Below are 17,826 nucleotides of genomic sequence, written 5' to 3'. Positions count from 1 at the left end.
CATGCATGTATTCACTCACTCATTCATTCACTCTCAAGCATGTATTCACTCACTCACTCATTCACTCTCATGCATGTATTCACTCACTCACTCACTCACTCATTCACTCGCATGCATGTATTCACTCACAATCATGCATGTATTCATTCACTTACTCACTCTCACACATGCATTCATTCACTCACTAACTCACTCACTCACTCTCATGCATGCATTCATTCACTGACTAACGCTCATGTATGTCTTCACCCACTCACTCACTCACTCACTCTCATGCATGCATTCATTCACTCACTCTCATGCATGCATTCACTCACTCACTCTCATGCATGTATTCATTCATTTATTCATTCACTCACTCATTATTCACTGTCATGCATGTATTAACTCACTCACTCAATCACTCTCATGCATGTATTCATTCACTCATTCTCATGCATTTATTTTCTCACTCTCATGAATGTATTAATTCACTTACTCACTGTAATGCATGTCTTCATTCACTCACTCACTCTCATGCATGCATTATTTCACTCACTCCCTCACTCATTCACTCACTCTCACTCACTCACTCACTCATATGCATTTGTTCAGTCAGTCAGCCATTCACTTAGTCACATGCATTTATTAATTCACTCACTCACTCTCATGCATGTTTTTCCTCACTCGCTCACTCACTCACTCACTATCCCACTCACTCGAATGCATTCACTCTCATGCATATATTCACTCACTCATTCACTCTCATGCATGTATTCATTCACACACTTACTCACTTACTCACTCATTCATTAATTCAATCATTCATTCATTCACTGTCTTTAAAGTGAAGTGTATTGTATTATAGGTTGTGTGTGTGGAATGATCAGAGATCCACCCTGAGATTGTAGAGATTTGGAGCTGGAGAAACGTGTTCAGGCTACAAAGTCGTGTAAGGCTACAGGGCCAGAAAGTTTGTGTGTGTGTGTGTGTGTGTGTGTGTGTGTGTCTGTGTGTGTGCAGTCTTTTTTCAGTTATAGAAGTAAATATGGCATATGTACCTTTGCCCTCTGCCTCACCTTTATCTCTCTCCACACATGACTCTTTTCTCACTTAACCATGATTTACAATCATCTTCTATTTTACTTTCACAGTCTTCCTCTCAGAGATAAGCAATACACCTGAAAAATCTCATTACTGACAGTGCGGAACACCCCTCTGACTCATCCCTACAGATAGAGATTTGCCAACAAACACAATGAAAGAGCTCTTAGATGCATTAAATCTGTAGGAAAGGGGTTGTTCACCCAAACATGACAATTCTTATTTACATATTTATTTTTACCAAAGTTAACGTACATGTTAACCACTATTTTTTTAGGGCATCATTTCCAAAAAAGAAAAGTGTGTGTTAAGAATACATAAAATGTTACTGTCAAATTAGCCTGAGTCAGATATTTTTATTCCAGAAATGTTAAAAATGGCATTTCCACCACAGAATTCTATTAAACACAATAAAGAATTTGAGATGCGCTAGAAGTGATGCTGTGGTGGGAATTTTCATGACTTCCTGTGATGCGTGTACATACAGTGTTGGACATCATCAGTAGAGAAATGGAAAAGATTTGAAAAAATCAGTCACCATTTTTTGCCATTGCATCTTTTTTTGAGTCATGAGTCATGTGAGTTTGGAACAACATGAGGGTGAACAAAGTTTGATGACACTTTTGAGTGAATTATTCCTTTAATGCAGTATCCATGTAAGTAAGCAAACTGCAGCAAACACCTGGTCAATTATGTAGACCCCTGCAGTGGTCTGTAATAGTGTGATTGTGTGCACATGCTTTGAGTTTCAAATCTCATTGCCATTCAAAAAAAGAGCGATTATACACATTCTGTCCAACCATTGTCTGTTTCCAAGCAGTCTAAATGCACAATCATTTAATCCACCAATCGTAATGTCCCACCAAGGATATCATAGAGAGAGAGAGAGAGAGAGAGAGAGTAGCATGCCAGTCTGTTCAGTCTTTGACCAGTCACATCCGTCAGGAGGTGGAGCTAAACGCAGATGCAGTTGCATCCGTTCCGGTCAGTGAACAGGCAGCAGCCGACTGCATTGAGAGTGTGGAGCTGTTTCATCACTGTTCTCTATGGGACACACACACACATTTCACTGCTGCTGGCGAAAGCAAAGGAGCAAACGAATGAGTGAATGAACAAATGTGATTTTTTTTTTCTTACTGGCTCATCTCCAAACTGTCTCCCCTCTCCCCTCTTCAACACCTCCTTCTACTCCCGCTAAAACACTCCTTTACTCCTCCCTCTCCTCCTACATCGCTACATCTACCAAAATCACCCCTTCACTACACACTGGACGTGCTAGAGTGTGCACACACATGTGAGAGAGAGGGTGAGCGGGCGGCACTCCGGCGAGAAGCAAGTGTGGAGAGGGTGAGCGGGATAGGCGAGGAGGAGAAGACAGGGTGATAGGTGAGAGGGCATGAGCGGGATGAGTGTGTGATGAGAGGAGATGGGGGGAACGCTTGGACGGAGAGATGCCAGAGAGCGCAGGACCAGAAAGCCACACAAGGATGACAAGAAATCCAAAATCAACAGTAAGGTATCCGGTCTCTTTCTATCACACCTCTCTCTGTGTCTGTCCTCAACATCTGTCTCCTTTTCTGTTAGACACTTGATTTACTCATCACGTTGCGCGAGTGTGTTTGTGTGAGTGCATTTGTGGCATGTTGCATTCCATCAGTGTGTGAAAGTGTGTATGTGGTGGCAATATACAGAGTAACTTCCCTTTGAATGTGAGAGACTGTTTATTGCAGGGACAGAGAGAGAGAGAACTGGCCACAACAAAGATGCCTGCTGTTTATATCATTCATTAAACACTATGATTTCAAGATGCGACCATTGTGTCACACCGATAGTTTACGAACGCCTTGTTCTATTTCTGAATAGCTTTGCATGTTATTGGTGCTACAGATAATTAAGATTAAGATTCAACTTTATTGTCATTGTGCAGTGCCAATGAAATGCAGTTGTTTTCACTAAGCTGGGGTCAGAGCGCAGGGTCAGCCATGAAACATGAAATGCCCCTGGAGCAGATAGGGTCAAGGGCCCCACAGTGGTATCTTGACGGTGCTGGGGCTTGAACCCCCAACCTTTTGGTCAGTAACCCAGAGCCTTAACCGCTGAGCCACCACTGGCTCATGTATGTCATTAAGATCACTTCAAGGCAGCCTCAACGAAATGCGACATTCAGTGTAGCTATGAGTGAAGCATTGCCCACACAGAGGCCCAAACCAAGCAACTTCCTATTGGCCAAAGTTCACCAAATGTGACCTCAAGGGAAGTTCTTCGCCATTGTGCAGATTCCCATTGAGATGACTATATTTTGTCCGTGGTATTTTGCTGTGCAAGGGTAAATGTCACTTAGCCTTCAGACAATCGCTAGTCATTATCAAATTTAGACAAATTCTCTACTACTTTAGCCAGATCGATAACGTTAGTATTTCAATACAAGTCAACTAAACATTACAAAATCCCATTTTGGAATTCAAAAATTCTTGCCAAGTCATCACTGTGCAGGGTAATGTGACAGCCTCAAGACTATTAGCCATTATCTAATTTGGGCAAATTCTACTACTTTAGCGATCGAAACGCCATCAGAAGTCATTTTCAGTCATTGTGCAAGTGTAAATGTGACCAAATCATCACCAGTTGACAGTACATCTAAAAAATGTAATCGTTTGAGTTTGGAAGGCATAAAAAAACGATATGTTTACATGTTTATGATAAGTGAAATTTAATTGTAGTGAAAATGCTACACTGGACCGATTTCTGCAATTTCTGTCTACTCATCTGAAACTCGTTCACCCTGTCCCCTGTGCCATTTCATGAGTCCTGGGCTTATAGGAGACATAAATGCAGTCTTTGGCTTTCTCCAACTGGAACTCCAGCTGTACGTACATTATCACAACACACACACACACACACTTGACATTGCTCGTTACACTGAACACATTCTGATAAAAGATGCTGTTTCAATACATCAAGCATTTCCTGCATATTCGCCCATTTTCTGCCCTTTTTGTGGTTGCTGGTTCCTTCTTTTAATATGATGCCTGGGATCGTGTGTGGTACCGGTGTGTGGATTTGACAGCGTGTTGATCCACATACTTGACGGAGATGACACTGGCTGTGATGCGTACTATCTTGATCCTGTGAAGTGTCTGATGGGAGATTTAACAAGGACTCTGAGTGGCAGTGGTAGCGCTGAGTTGCGCAACGGAGCAATCAGATAGATCAAACGGGATGTGGAGGTGTAGACAGGCACAGGGATGACAGGTTGGGGTAAACAGTGTAGTAGTATTTGGGTGACTCGTTGCTTTAGGGACTCATAGAGCAGATGAGGTAAGACCATGTGAGGTGAATTTGGGCATCTCGCTATTAAGAGTCTCTTTTCTTGCATTCCCTTGGTCTTTGAAATCCTAAATTATAAATACAGAATGTTCCAAAGAATGTTTTACAGCCTCATGCCATAGCAGAACCTTTTTCGTTTTCTGTGATGCTTTAGGAAAACCTTGGTTATTCAGAAAACATTTTGTACTGGTGCTTCATTTGACTTTATTCTGTTAGAGAAAAGTTCACCCCCCCCCAAAAATGACAACTGTCACTTACTCACCCATTTGAATTTCTTTGGACCACAAATGAAAATAGACATCTTGACTCGCTGCACATTCTGTGAAGTGCAAATTATGTTTCAGAGCTATGGTGAAGGCAAAATTCTTAGTGAATATCAATTCCTTTAACAGAGGATACCTAGAACAAATATGCTGATCTGGAGAACCTATAATGTTTTCGAATCTAAGAACCATATAGTACATGCAAAATGCAAATGTAACAATTGTATTCAGTGGCTACATCCATGTCCCTTCACACATATACCAGTAATAATAATAATAATAATAATAATAATAATAATGAGCTGTTTTTCAAGCTCCCTGCAGATGGTATTGGTAGTGTACTCATACAGCATAAAGTTGTGAATAGCATTCCATTCTCTGAGCTGTCCCGAGACTCTTTTATACTGTAGGACCTGCCCTCAGGCTCACCGTTACATGACATAATTAAAACAGAGTGAAGCTCAGTACAGCCACAGAGTACTTACACATCAGCTGCTGAAAACAAGCACACACCCCTTTATTTAATCATTATTATTTAACCATTCAAAGTCACTCATGCACACTTTACATCTGGATATGAGCACCACAGAACATTAGAAGCACTTAATTCCAGGTTCTATTGCTGGTGTTTGACAATAGTTCAAGAGCTAATTCTTGATCCACAGTGATCTTGAACTATGTGTGTCTGTGAGTACTGTATTTCACTATACTGTACAAACTACTACACTACACTTTAGTATACTATACTGCACAATACTACACTATACTGTACTGTAATATACGTTAATATACTATAATAAACTGTACTATAGTATACTGTACTAAACCCTGTTCTATTTCTCAAACTTTGCACGTGCTGTACACTACGGATCACAGTCGATACACTGTGCACGCAGTGGTTAAATTGGCTTTTGTAGGGAGGGGGAGCCCTTATTTACCGTGAATTGTCATCATTCAAAATCCCGCTGTAAAATGACTTAGGGTTTTTACACCAAAGGGGCTCTTTTTCCAGTATTAATGTGTAAGGTAGGGTTGAGTAGTTATTCAAACAAAGACAAATACTTTACAATTCACTTATTTTATTATAATTTTTTATCTTGAATGTTAACAGGCAGGCAATGGATTTCACCCTCGTAAAATGTATGGAAGGAACATGTTTGAAAATATTGCAAGCCAGAGACGAATATGTAAATGTATTTTTTATTTGTACAATTTAGAAACGTTGAAGTCCCTTCGCACCTGTATGTAAATGTAACTCTTGCAGTAATTATTTATCATATTCATGCAGCCTGTGTTATTCTGTTGAGTGTTGAAAAACCATCGAGGAGAAACGCATCATGACACTTTTAGCATGTAAACGGGTAAAGAAAAAAAAAAGAGTAAACTCGCCCGCTTTGCGAGAAACATTAAACGTTCTATAAATTTTTTTTATTATTATTAGTAAAACTGTATAACAAATTAACAGGGAAGTAGAGTTGGAAAAAAAATTATAATCTCCACCTTTATTGAGGTTTGTAATGCCTGATAGAAAAGTATCTATCTTTGTAGCGCAAAACAATAATTTAGGCAGTGGCGGCTTGTCAATAGAGGGCGCTGGGGCGCCGCCCCCATCAAAATTCCAGAAATATACATGAATACAAAAATGATATAAAAATGGAAATAAAAATAAAAAAAATTAAATAGTTTACTCGTACAATCTGCAGGCTGGTAGTAAGAGCCTCAGCATTTAATAAAAACTGGCTTTAATCGGTTAACTATTTTCTATGTTTTTGAATATGTTTCATGCGGTTTCACGGGCGAGGGACGCCGGACAAATGGATGTCTATCTGAGTCCTTAAATTTTCGGGCAGCATGTGACCTGAAGCTGGTCTCTAATTGGTTTCTTATAGATTCTCCTCCGGGCGCAGGTCGCTGCGTCCCTGGCGAATCAGAATTGGATACATGTTATTTTATCCAATCTGATTGGTTCTCGTTACCTGTCATTCAACTTAATGCTCTATGCTTCTGCGAGTGCGCAGGCGACTCTGCCAAAACTTTGCTAGGATGATCACTTTCGCAGAGATAATGGCAGCAGCTAAACCAAACTCTGTCATTGATTTACAAAAAAAACCTTTCACAAGGCGTTTGCGAAAAACTACTGTCTTGTATGGGACAAAAACTCAAATGGCTCTATTTTTATTTTGAAAGTCATTGCAACTGTGACAAATAGTGGCCTACTCCAGGTTACTACCTTACATTTATACATATATATATTTAATTAACTCTATAGGTCTGTGATCCTGGGACACACTAGGGAGCGTTTCTCCTTCACAGACCACCTTGTCTGTGCCACCTTGTTGCAGGGGGACAGGTTTGATGAGTACAAGGATACCTTTCCTGAAGATGCATTGAGCAGCACAATGAAAGCGTACCCGATGCTCAGTGGAAGCAAGCTGAAGACAGAGCGCAGTCTCATCAACAGCAAGGAAGAATTCAAAGCCTGCCATGGTGCTGTGGACCTATTCCAGCTGTTTCAAATCAAATCAAATCAAAGTTTATGGAGAATAATCTCAAAGAAGTCTTTTCCTAAACTGTGACTCTCCTAAAAGTTCTCATTACCACACCCATGACCACGGCTGAAGCTGAGAGGTGCTTCTCAACCTTGATAAGAATAAAAACGTTTCTCAGAAACACCATGACCCAGGAGAGGCTGAATGCACTGGCATTGCTCTCCATGGGAAAGAGACTTGTTACTGAGATGACTGACTTTAATCAGAGAGTCATTGAGAAATTTGCTGGCCAGAAAGAAAGGAGAGCAAAATTAATGTTCAAGTAGTCAACATGCTTTTTGGTACTGCTTTGTATTTATTTTCGGCCACAAAAAAAGCGCCCCCCCCCCCCCAAAATAATTATCACCAGCCGCCACTGACTTTAGGCAATTGCAGAATAGTCCCATTAGTCACAGATACACTTCAGAAAATTGAGTACACAACTATTTCTGGCCTTAAAAGTTACAAAAACCAAATCAATGCAGAACATTGTATCTCAAAAGCATTACAATGTGGCCCCCCCCATGCACTACTTAAAACCCGATGTGGCCCCTTTACCAAAATAGTTAAAAATATTAATAATTACACATCATCACCTTTACAAATTTGTTTCAGGATTTTACAGTAAAAGGAACTGTTATATTTTGACAAAATATTTCAGTTTCAAATGAAATAATCTAAAGGTAAAATTTATTAGACATCAACAGTGGCAGTTTAAAGTTTCAAGATGTGTTTCAGCTAGTATTTATTTTTCATAAATACATTCATTTATTATTATTATTACTATTATTTAAGACTAGCACACTGACCTATGGTAATGAGGAGCCTTTCCTTCTGTGTAATATGTGTATAAATATTAGGTAACAAATGGGATAATAATGGGCTCATGTACAGACAGGAGCAGTCTGGCGTCACTGTCGTGCACCTACAGTATATGCAAACTGTTAAAAATCAATATATTACTTTAAATGCTCACGCAGCTGATGTTATTCTTCATTTAGTAGTTCATTTAACATGTAAATTAACATGCTTTAGTTATATAACATGTTCCAGCTACATGCTATTTTTATATTCGATCGCTCTAGCCGTTAGCGGGATTCCATGGTAACGTCGCTGTCTTAGAATAGTGACAGTTTTCCCTTGATGGCTGTGGGCGGGGTGCTGAACCAGCGATTAATGCATTTATGACGTCTGATAATTCCATGTAGCCTGGGTGTCTCTGTGTAGTCTTGCTAATTATTCAGTCTCATATGCCATGTATTTGCCAGGAGTCAGGAGATGAAAAATAATTTAAGTGGAATAACAATATTTGGTGCTGAAGGAGACGGAGCTGAGCTCCGGCAGGGTGTGTTGTGGACCTGAGGAGGCGGAGCTGTGCTCCGGTGCGCTCCGGCCCAATTTAACCTCTGTGTGCACGTCATCTTTTTAGAACGATCACTTCTAGGCAGCCTCAAACCATTTTGGCACGATGTGACACGACATCAGTGGCATCTGCTGTAGACAGGGTGTTAGACTAAGAAAGAAACTCACCGCTAACATGATTTCCTCGTCCATTGCCAACATTCAGTGTAGCTATGGAAGAAGCATTACGAGCAGGGCTGGACTGGTAATCTGGCATACCGGGCATTCATACCGGGGCAGTTGTGGCTCAGGTGGTAGAGCGGGTCGGCCACTAATCGCAAAATTGGCGGTTCGATTCCCGGCCCACACGACTCCACATGCCGAAGTGTCCTTGGGAAAGACACTGAACCCCAAGTTGCTCCCAATGGCAGGTTAGCGCCTTGCATGGTATCTCTGCCGTCATTGGTGTGTGAATGTGTGTGAATGGGTGAATGAGACGCAGTGTAAAGTGAGTTAAAGGTTAAAAAGGCGCTATGTAATTGCAGACCATTTACCATATTCCCGGTGGGCCAACACGCTTGGGCCAATCAGGGGCAGAATGTCCATCGGGAGAACCGAGCGGCCAAACCGCCGGTGGTTTGGCCGCGAAACGTGCCGAATGGGCCACAAAAAGCCGCCGCGTTATGCAGAACGGACAACAAAACGGCGCCGCTCAACAGTTGGGCCAGTTGCCATGTAAAATCCCGGGCCGATTTCTCTTCCCAGTCCAGCCCTGATTACGAGGTTACTGACAAACCAATATTCTCCCTATTCGCCATTGTTCACCAAACTTGAACCCCACAGGAAGTTCTTCGCCACCGGAGGTCATCAGATGAAATTCCTGATTGTGCGGATTCCCATTGGCATGACTGTATTCCGTCCACATTATTTCGCTGTGCAAGGGTAACTGTGACCAAATCTGCACCAGACGACAGTGCATCTCAAAATGTGATTATGTAATAGTCCAGTGTTCTCAGACCATTCATATTTCGGTCCAGTTTGCAAAACAAACAGCTGGGTATGACCCAGGAGTCACAACATTTATTCATTTTTTATTTTGATATTCAATTTGAGGGACTTTGTATGCACCATGCAAATGCAACATTCAGAAATCTGGAATTGTTCTCTGATGTGAATATGACAGCAGAACACCAAGCAGGAAATACATTCGACCTTTCTAATGCATTTTTAAAGAGCTTTCTTGCTGCTTCCTTTAATGAAACGACCATAACACACATAAAGACATAAAAGGGAGAATCTCTTTTCCTTACGGCAGTTGTCATTTTCTGTTTGTGCACTGTGGCCAGAAAGATGTAACACACAAACATGCACATTATCTCTCTCTTTTAGCACGTAAGATCTGATGTGTAAGGTACCGTGTTGTGGAATAAGGTCATGTAGGCTGAGGGTAACCGAGAGATACTGTACTACAGTAGGTACTCAATGTGGCAGGGCACTCCTCCGCCCCCGGCAGCGGCTCCCTCGCTCCAGTCGGTCAGGGTATCCAGTCCCCACTTGCCCCACGGACGGCGGCCTTTCCCCGCATCCGGGGGGTCGGGCTACTCCGTCACCCGGCAGATGGCAGCGGCGCTCCCCTGGGTGGATGGCAGTGTCGAGGACTCTGCAACGGGCATCCCTCCTCCTTCCCGGGCTTTCGGCACCAATGTAACACAGTTAAGGATGGGCAAGGAGGAGGCGAGAACCGGCTTGTCAATATAAATGATAATTGAATTAAACTCAAACCAAAAGCACAAACATAAACACACACATGACGGACATGCCCGTAATTCTCTCTCTCCTGCACTATCCCCTGCAGTCGACCGTTAACCCTCACTGAGGCATAATTAGCCTAATACGGGACCGGGTGTGTAGGATCACGACCCAGCCCCGCCCGCCGCCCTGCCACACTCATGCATTAGTATTTTGCACTACAGTGTATGGTACACCAGGGCTGGCTTGGTAATCAGGCACACTGGGCATTTTCCCAGTCGGCTGATGCACTTTGGGGCCGAGCAGGGGCGGAATGGCCATCAAGAGTCTGGCCCGGGAGAACCGGGACTAAGTTGAAATGAGCCGCCGTGTTCTGCAGAATGGGCCACAAAACGGTGGCGCGCTATGCCGGGCCGATTTCTATTCCACCCCTGCTGTACACTCACCAGGCCTCTAGAGATAACCTGGTGTTCTGTGGACACTAAGGACAATACAGATGTATTGACCTGTGTTTATCTATGAACTGCACCTACGAGAGCTTAAACTACTCATACCTTTACCTGTAGACTGAGAGTTATGTGGATTCAAAGGGAGTGTGAGAGAGAGACTGTAAGTTTGTCACTTGTTTTTTGTATCCAGCAGAACTCACACCTGATGTCCCATTAAGACAAATGGATCTCTCAAGGAGCCGTCTGTCTTGTGTGAAGTGAAGCGGTCTGGTGGAAAACGGTGCAATAGCTCAACACTAACTCATTGTGAGACAGAGAAATGACACCTCACCACCAGCCTGTCAATCTCCAGAGCATAATAATGGACAGCACATATCCCATTTACCGTACGGTTTACGTTAACGACGTATGTGTGCCGCTGGTGGTTTCCGTTATGTGTGCCATTAGACAAAATAATGGTGTATCATGAGCAATGCTAAATGCATCATTTAATTAATGTCAATCAATATGTTGGACAAGATGAAGTGCTGTATATGGGGAGGGGGGGGTACAGTATTGTAGCTGTTGGCAATATTGAGGACAGAGATGAAGAACATTATTAGAAGTGCCTTAAGGACATTGTTGGGCATGAATTGAGTAAGTGAGTGGGGATTTTAAGGCCTGTGTTGGATATATCATGAGCAAAGGAGAACATATTGTGGGGAATGTGCATTTTGGTCACTCTCCTGGAACATGTGTCGTTTCCATGTCACAGTAACAACATTTGTGTGCCACTATTTTGTCATGGGTTCCATTAGACCCAATGAAATGCATTATTAGCAGTGCTGAACACATTATGGGAAGGGCTGCGTGTATTTTGGGCAGCATCAGATATGTTTGCATATATGTGAGTTTTGATGGGAATGTTATGTTAATGATGGATACTTGGTGGATTATGCAATGGGCAACTTTGGTTTCATTGGTGAGAAGTTTACATATTCGTGTATACCTCAGTGGTTAAGGCTCTGTGTTACTGACCAGAAGGTCGGGGGTTCAAGCCCCAGCACCACCAAGATAGGCCCTTGAGCAAGGCCCTTGTTGGGCCCTTGATGGGCCCTTGAGCAAGGCCCTTGTTGGGCCCTTGATGGGCCCTTGTGCAAGGCCCTTGTTGGGCCCTTGTGCAAGGCCCTTGATGGGCCCTTGAGCAAGGTCCTTGAGCTAGGCCCTTGTTGGGCCCTTGAGCTAGGCCCTTGTTGGGCCCTTGATGGGCCCTTGTGCAAGGCCCTTTTTGGGCCCTTGTTGGGCCCTTGATGGGCCCTTGTGCAAGGCCCTTGATGGGCCCTTGAGCAAGGCCCTTGTTGGGCCCTTTATGGGCCCTTGTGCAAGACCCTTTATGGTCCCTTGAGCAAGGCCCTTGACCCTATCTGCTCCTTGGGCACTGTTTCATGGCTGACCCTGCGCTCTAACTCCAGCTTAGTTGGGATATGCGAAACAACTGCATTTCATTGGCACAATAACAATAAAGTTGAATATTGCATTATTGCAAATGTGTTGGTATTTTATTAGTTTGAAATAATGTGGGAGATATGACCAGGTGTATTATGGGTAATGATACCCATGAGTAATGATAATAGTGTTGCTAGACTACGATAGTGTACTTATGGATTCATATGTATGGATAATAGGAAATGTGTAAAATATTATAGATAGTTGGTCAAATATTGGTAAAAAATAAGCTATATTACGGGGAGCCTGTGTAGTTTTATAGGTTCTGCTCGATGTATTTTGAGATGTGGTGTATTATGGTCTGTTTTGAGAATATAATGGGAATGCTGTTTTTATATTATTGTTAGTTATGGCCGTTTTATGTGTATTGTGCGGTTCCTAATACCCTTGCACAATATTATTTTGGATAGTGTTGAATATAGGGGCCCATTGGGTAAGGTGAAGTCCATTTTGGGAAGTGTGGGGAGTTTATGGGTTGTGCTGGATATATTAAAGGCAAGAGAAAGCATATTCCGGGGCGTGTTGGATGTATAATGGGTGTCCTGTGCTCTGCTGGTCGGACTGTCAATGGCACATGGATGGTACCGCTGACTCAAGCTTTTCTCTTTCTGTTGTTCTGTCCGTGATCTGATGATGGAAGGCATTCTTCGCGTTCCAATACACAATCACAAACACTATTTATTCACTCTCATGCACACACACACACACACACACATACACATACTCATAATATTAATGTGTTTCTGTGTATATTGAAAGTTGAAGTCAGCAATATGTTTGAGTTTGTGAGTTCAGCTTTATGGCTACAGTGAATAGCTTTGTATTTATAAATCAATTCAGTGTCACGACTGAGAGAATAAACAGACACTGTTTACACTGTCCTGATTTCATTGCTGTTATTCCATAAACCTGTGCCACATCTGTCGTTACACACCTGTTTATCACCTCACATTTTACTCTGTTACAGTAGAACGTACACAAGGCCAGTGTTTTCAGCCACGGATATCTCTAACATACTAAAAGAGGCATAACAGGAGGTAATTAGTCGATTTGTATTAAAAACGCAACATTAGAATAGATGGAGAAAGCTGTCTGTTAGCATTCCCATCCATCTCAATGCCAGTTGTTTGGCTGGCACATGAAGCATAGAAGTCCTGGGGAATCTTTCATTTTCTGAGAAGTTTTTTCTTTCCTATCACCTAAATGTCATGTGACTAGCCACTCAATGGGTCATTAGCTACAGTACGTTTCCATCCAAGTTGAGAATTTAATGCATGCGAAAAACCATAATACTGCACAAACAATGTGTGAATAAAGCCACGTTTCCATCCCATGTGTTCAATTGAACAAAATCGTCAATTCCAGAGTAATCGTAGCCGCTGTGCCTCTTTTATTACTAAAATACTGGTGGTTTCGAGCAGACAGACAAAACACTGTAAAAAAACATGGTGTCATGTCTGGGAGCAACAGCGTGCCACATTTCTGGCAGCATTATGTGTGTGCGTTTCTCCTTCCTTAAAGATATTTATCCATTCTGCATAACACGGCGGCTCATTTTTGCTTATCGTGGCCCATTCGGCACGTTTCGCGGCTGACCCACCGGCCCGCTCAGTTCTCCCGCTGGCCAGTCCGCCCCTGATCAACTCCAAAGTGTGTCGGCCCACTGGGAAAATGCCCGGTATGCCTGATTACCAGTCCAGCCCTGCTCCATACACATTTTTTGCAAATTTACATTTACATGGCGCTTTCTACATTTTGCTGCAGTTTTCTGGTTAAATGAACACTAGGGGGCGCTACAACAACTTTGCGGTTTATTCACTTCCACACAAATCACGAGTACAACAGCTGATTATGACTTTATAACAACTTATTTTTCACTCTATTACTATGCAGCGATTGTAGTCATTATTGCAATAATCAGAGTATATGGAATAATTAGATTAAGATGTTTACATGCTTTGTGCCATTACTCTGATTATTCGCTGAGATATGTTATATTTTAATGCATTTTTAATCAATTAATATCATTTTTTGCAGAAAACACGTATCTTTAAATACTTGGCATAGGAAAATTAGTGAGTCAGTTTGAGAGTCTTTTTGAAGGATTCATTAAAAGAACCGATTCATACTCTAAGAGTCATTTTTGACTAAACTAAATACGCCATCTGTTTATGAATCACTAGAGTCATTTGTTTGTGAATCAGAAATAAACTCGCTGGTTGTTGTTGTGGTCCGGCCATGAGGACACTTATTTTTAAGATGTGTTTCCTTGCTATTATTTTGCGATTAATATGTTTTTTTCGCAGCTGAATTATTATCAATGTGATTATTAGCATAATCGCAATATTCTGTTTATATGAGCAACAGTTCAATCGCAGTTTTGCCTTAATCGCATTATGAGCAGGGCTGGATTGGTAATCTGGTATCCCGTGCACTTTGGGGCCGATCAGGAGCGGACCGGACATCAGGAGAACCGGGACTGAATCTGAAGCTGAAATGAGCCGTCGCGTTATGCAGAACGGGCCACTAAATGGCACCGCAATGTGCAGAAAATGTAGCCAATGAAGCGAAACAGAATGACATGTTGCTTCAGTAAACGTTTCTTTTTTCAATTCGAATTTGCATTTTAAAACACTGTCGGTTAGGGTGAGGTTAAAGTTTTAGGTGAGGGAGATACATTTCACTATAAAAACCTCCTCTGATTAAAACCTCATTTTGCACGGATTTTTATCCCCTTTTCTCCCATTTTGGAATGCCCAATTTCCACTTCCTAATAGGTCCTCGTGGTGGCGCGGTTACTCACCTCAATCCGGGTGGAGGAGGAGAAGTCTCAGTTGCCTCCACTTCTGAGACCGTCAATCCGCGCATCTGATCATGTGACTCGTTGTCCATGACACCGCGGAGACTCACGGCATGTGGAGCCTCATGCTACTCTCCACGATCCACACACAACTCACCACACGCCCCATTGAGAGAACCACTAATCACCACCACGAGGAGGTTACCCCATGTGACTTTAACCTCCCTAGCAACCGGGCCAATTTGGTTGCTTAGGAGACCTGACTGGAGTCACTCAGCACACCCTGGATTCAAACTCGCGACTCCAGGGGTGATAGTCAGCGTCAGTTGTCTGTAAATCTTTTTCCATCATAGTTAATGCGTATTCTTATCGAATAATAAATGTATCCACCTCAAGTAATTATTTACATTTTTTAAGCACGTTTTGGAGATTTTATTCACATCTTGGTATTTTCAACCAGCAGCTTTTATGGGATATCCCAAAATGTGCATTAAAATACATGGATGGAGTCCCAGCTAAAGACAAATAAGTTTGTGTAAGAAATCTATTTTAAAAATCTATTTTTAATAATTTATCAAGTTCATAGAAATTTTATTTTATTTTGAATAAATGAATAGATCCATGTTGAAATGCTTAAACACAGGCATTATGGGTAGTTTAGTCATTATATTGCACACAACAGTGAATCGAGGTTCTAGGTGGCACGTTCTTCATTGTATCTATGTGAAGCAGATTTGTTAACAGTGAGGTGTGTGTGTGTGGGGGAGTGGCTGGCATAGTGTCCAGAGTGTGTGTGCATCACAGTGGTCAGTCGGTCGGTCAGCAGGCTTTAAACAGTTATATGCTGTGAGCTGGAGAACTAACATTATGCCGAGAACAGAAAAAGAGAAATCTGCCCGTCGTCCAGCCATTGAGGTCAGACTGTCACTTCAAGTCATTCTTTCTCAGTTTTTCTTGTAGTCGATGATGCATATGCACCTGTTTTGAAGAAACTATCTCTAATTCAAGCTACACATCAAGAGAAACAGCAAACCCAGATTCAGCTGATAATGAGCTTTGATAATGGCACTTTTAAGATTCAATAGAGTAATTACAGATTACAGTAGGATCAGAATGTGTTGAAATTGAAATGAATGACAGTTCTACAATTAATCAAATTAAAATCGTCCTACGGCAAAGTGTGATTATTATACTACTAATGGATGTGATTATTATTGTATTGTAATTTATTGTAAATGATTATTGTTTTAATTAAATTAAAATACAGTACTTATAACAATAATTAACATATATGTTATTAAATAGTAATAGTATTTATAATAATACAAATATTAATAACAATTATTATTCATATTAAAATGTAAAAGTAACATTTTATCAGTACTAAAGGTGTAATTATAATAATAATAATATTAATTAATGTTTTTATTTCTATTGTAAACTGTGTAGCGCACTAAAGGTGTAATGATGATAATAATAATAATAATAATATTATCATTTTTTTTTATTTCTATTGTAAACTGTGTAGCAAACTAAAGGTGTAATGATGATAATAATAATAATAATAATAATAATATTAATATTTTTTTAATTTCTATTGTAAACTGTGTAGCGCACTAAAGGTGTAATGATGATAATAATAATAATATTATTATTTATTTTAATTTTATTTCTATTGTAAACTGTGTAGCGCACTAAAGGTGTAATGATGAAAATAATAATAATAATAATATTAATATTTTTTTTAATTTCTATTGTAAACTGTGTAGCACACTAAAGGTGTAATGATGATAATAATAATAATAATAATATTATAATTTTTTTTTTATTTCTATTGTAAACTGTGTAGCACACTAAAGGTGTAATGATGATAATAATAATAATATTATTTTTTATTTTTTTATTTCTATTGTAAACTGTGTAGCGCACTAAAGGTGTAATGATGAAAATAATAATAATAATAATATTAATATTTTTTTTAATTTCTATTGTAAACTGTGTAGCGCACTAAAGGTGTAATGATGATAATAATAATAATAATAATATTATAATTTTTTTTTTATTTCTATTGTAAACTGTGTAGCACACTAAAGGTGTAATGATGATAATAATAATAATATTATTTTTTATTTTTTTATTTCTATTGTAAACTGTGTAGCGCTAAAGGTGTAATGATGATAATAATAATAATAATAATATTATAATTTTTTTTATTTCTATTGTAAACTGTGTAGCACACTAAAGGTGTAATGATGATAATAATAATAATATTATTTTTTATTTTTTATTTCTATTGTAAACTGTGTAGCGCACTAAAGGTGTAATGATGATAATAATAATAATAATAATATTATAATTTTTTTTTTATTTCTATTGTAAACTGTGTAGCACAATAAAGGTGTAATGATGATAATAATAATAATAATATTATTATATATATATTTTTTATTTCTATTGTAAACTGTGTAGCGCACTAAAGGTGTAATGATGATAATAATAATAATAATAATAATATTATTATTTATTTTTTATTTCTATTGTAAACTGTAGCGCACTAAAGGTGTAATGATGATAATAATAATAATATTATTATTATTTTTTTTATTTCTATTGTAAACTGTGTAGCGCAATAAAGATGTAATGATGATAATAATAATAATAATAATAATATTAATTAATGTTTTTATTTTATTGTAAACTGTGTAGCAAACTAAAGGTGTAATGAGGATGATAATAATAATAATAATAATATTAATATATATTTTTTTATTTCTATTGTAAACTGTGTAGCGCACTAAAGG

The 17,826-nt window shown here is 39.8% G+C and overlaps 1 protein-coding gene across 1 annotated transcript in view; it reads left to right on the top strand.

Moving 5' to 3' along the window:
* LOC127622725 (SH3 and multiple ankyrin repeat domains protein 3-like) overlaps window positions 1-17,826 on the top strand; it is a 236,979-nt gene that overhangs the window by 62,270 nt on the left and 156,883 nt on the right.

This window comes from Xyrauchen texanus, chromosome 29 (genome assembly GCF_025860055.1).
Source record: "Xyrauchen texanus isolate HMW12.3.18 chromosome 29, RBS_HiC_50CHRs, whole genome shotgun sequence".
Classification (NCBI taxonomy): domain Eukaryota; kingdom Metazoa; phylum Chordata; class Actinopteri; order Cypriniformes; family Catostomidae; genus Xyrauchen; species Xyrauchen texanus.
This window is presented reverse-complemented; position numbering and strand designations above follow the sequence as displayed.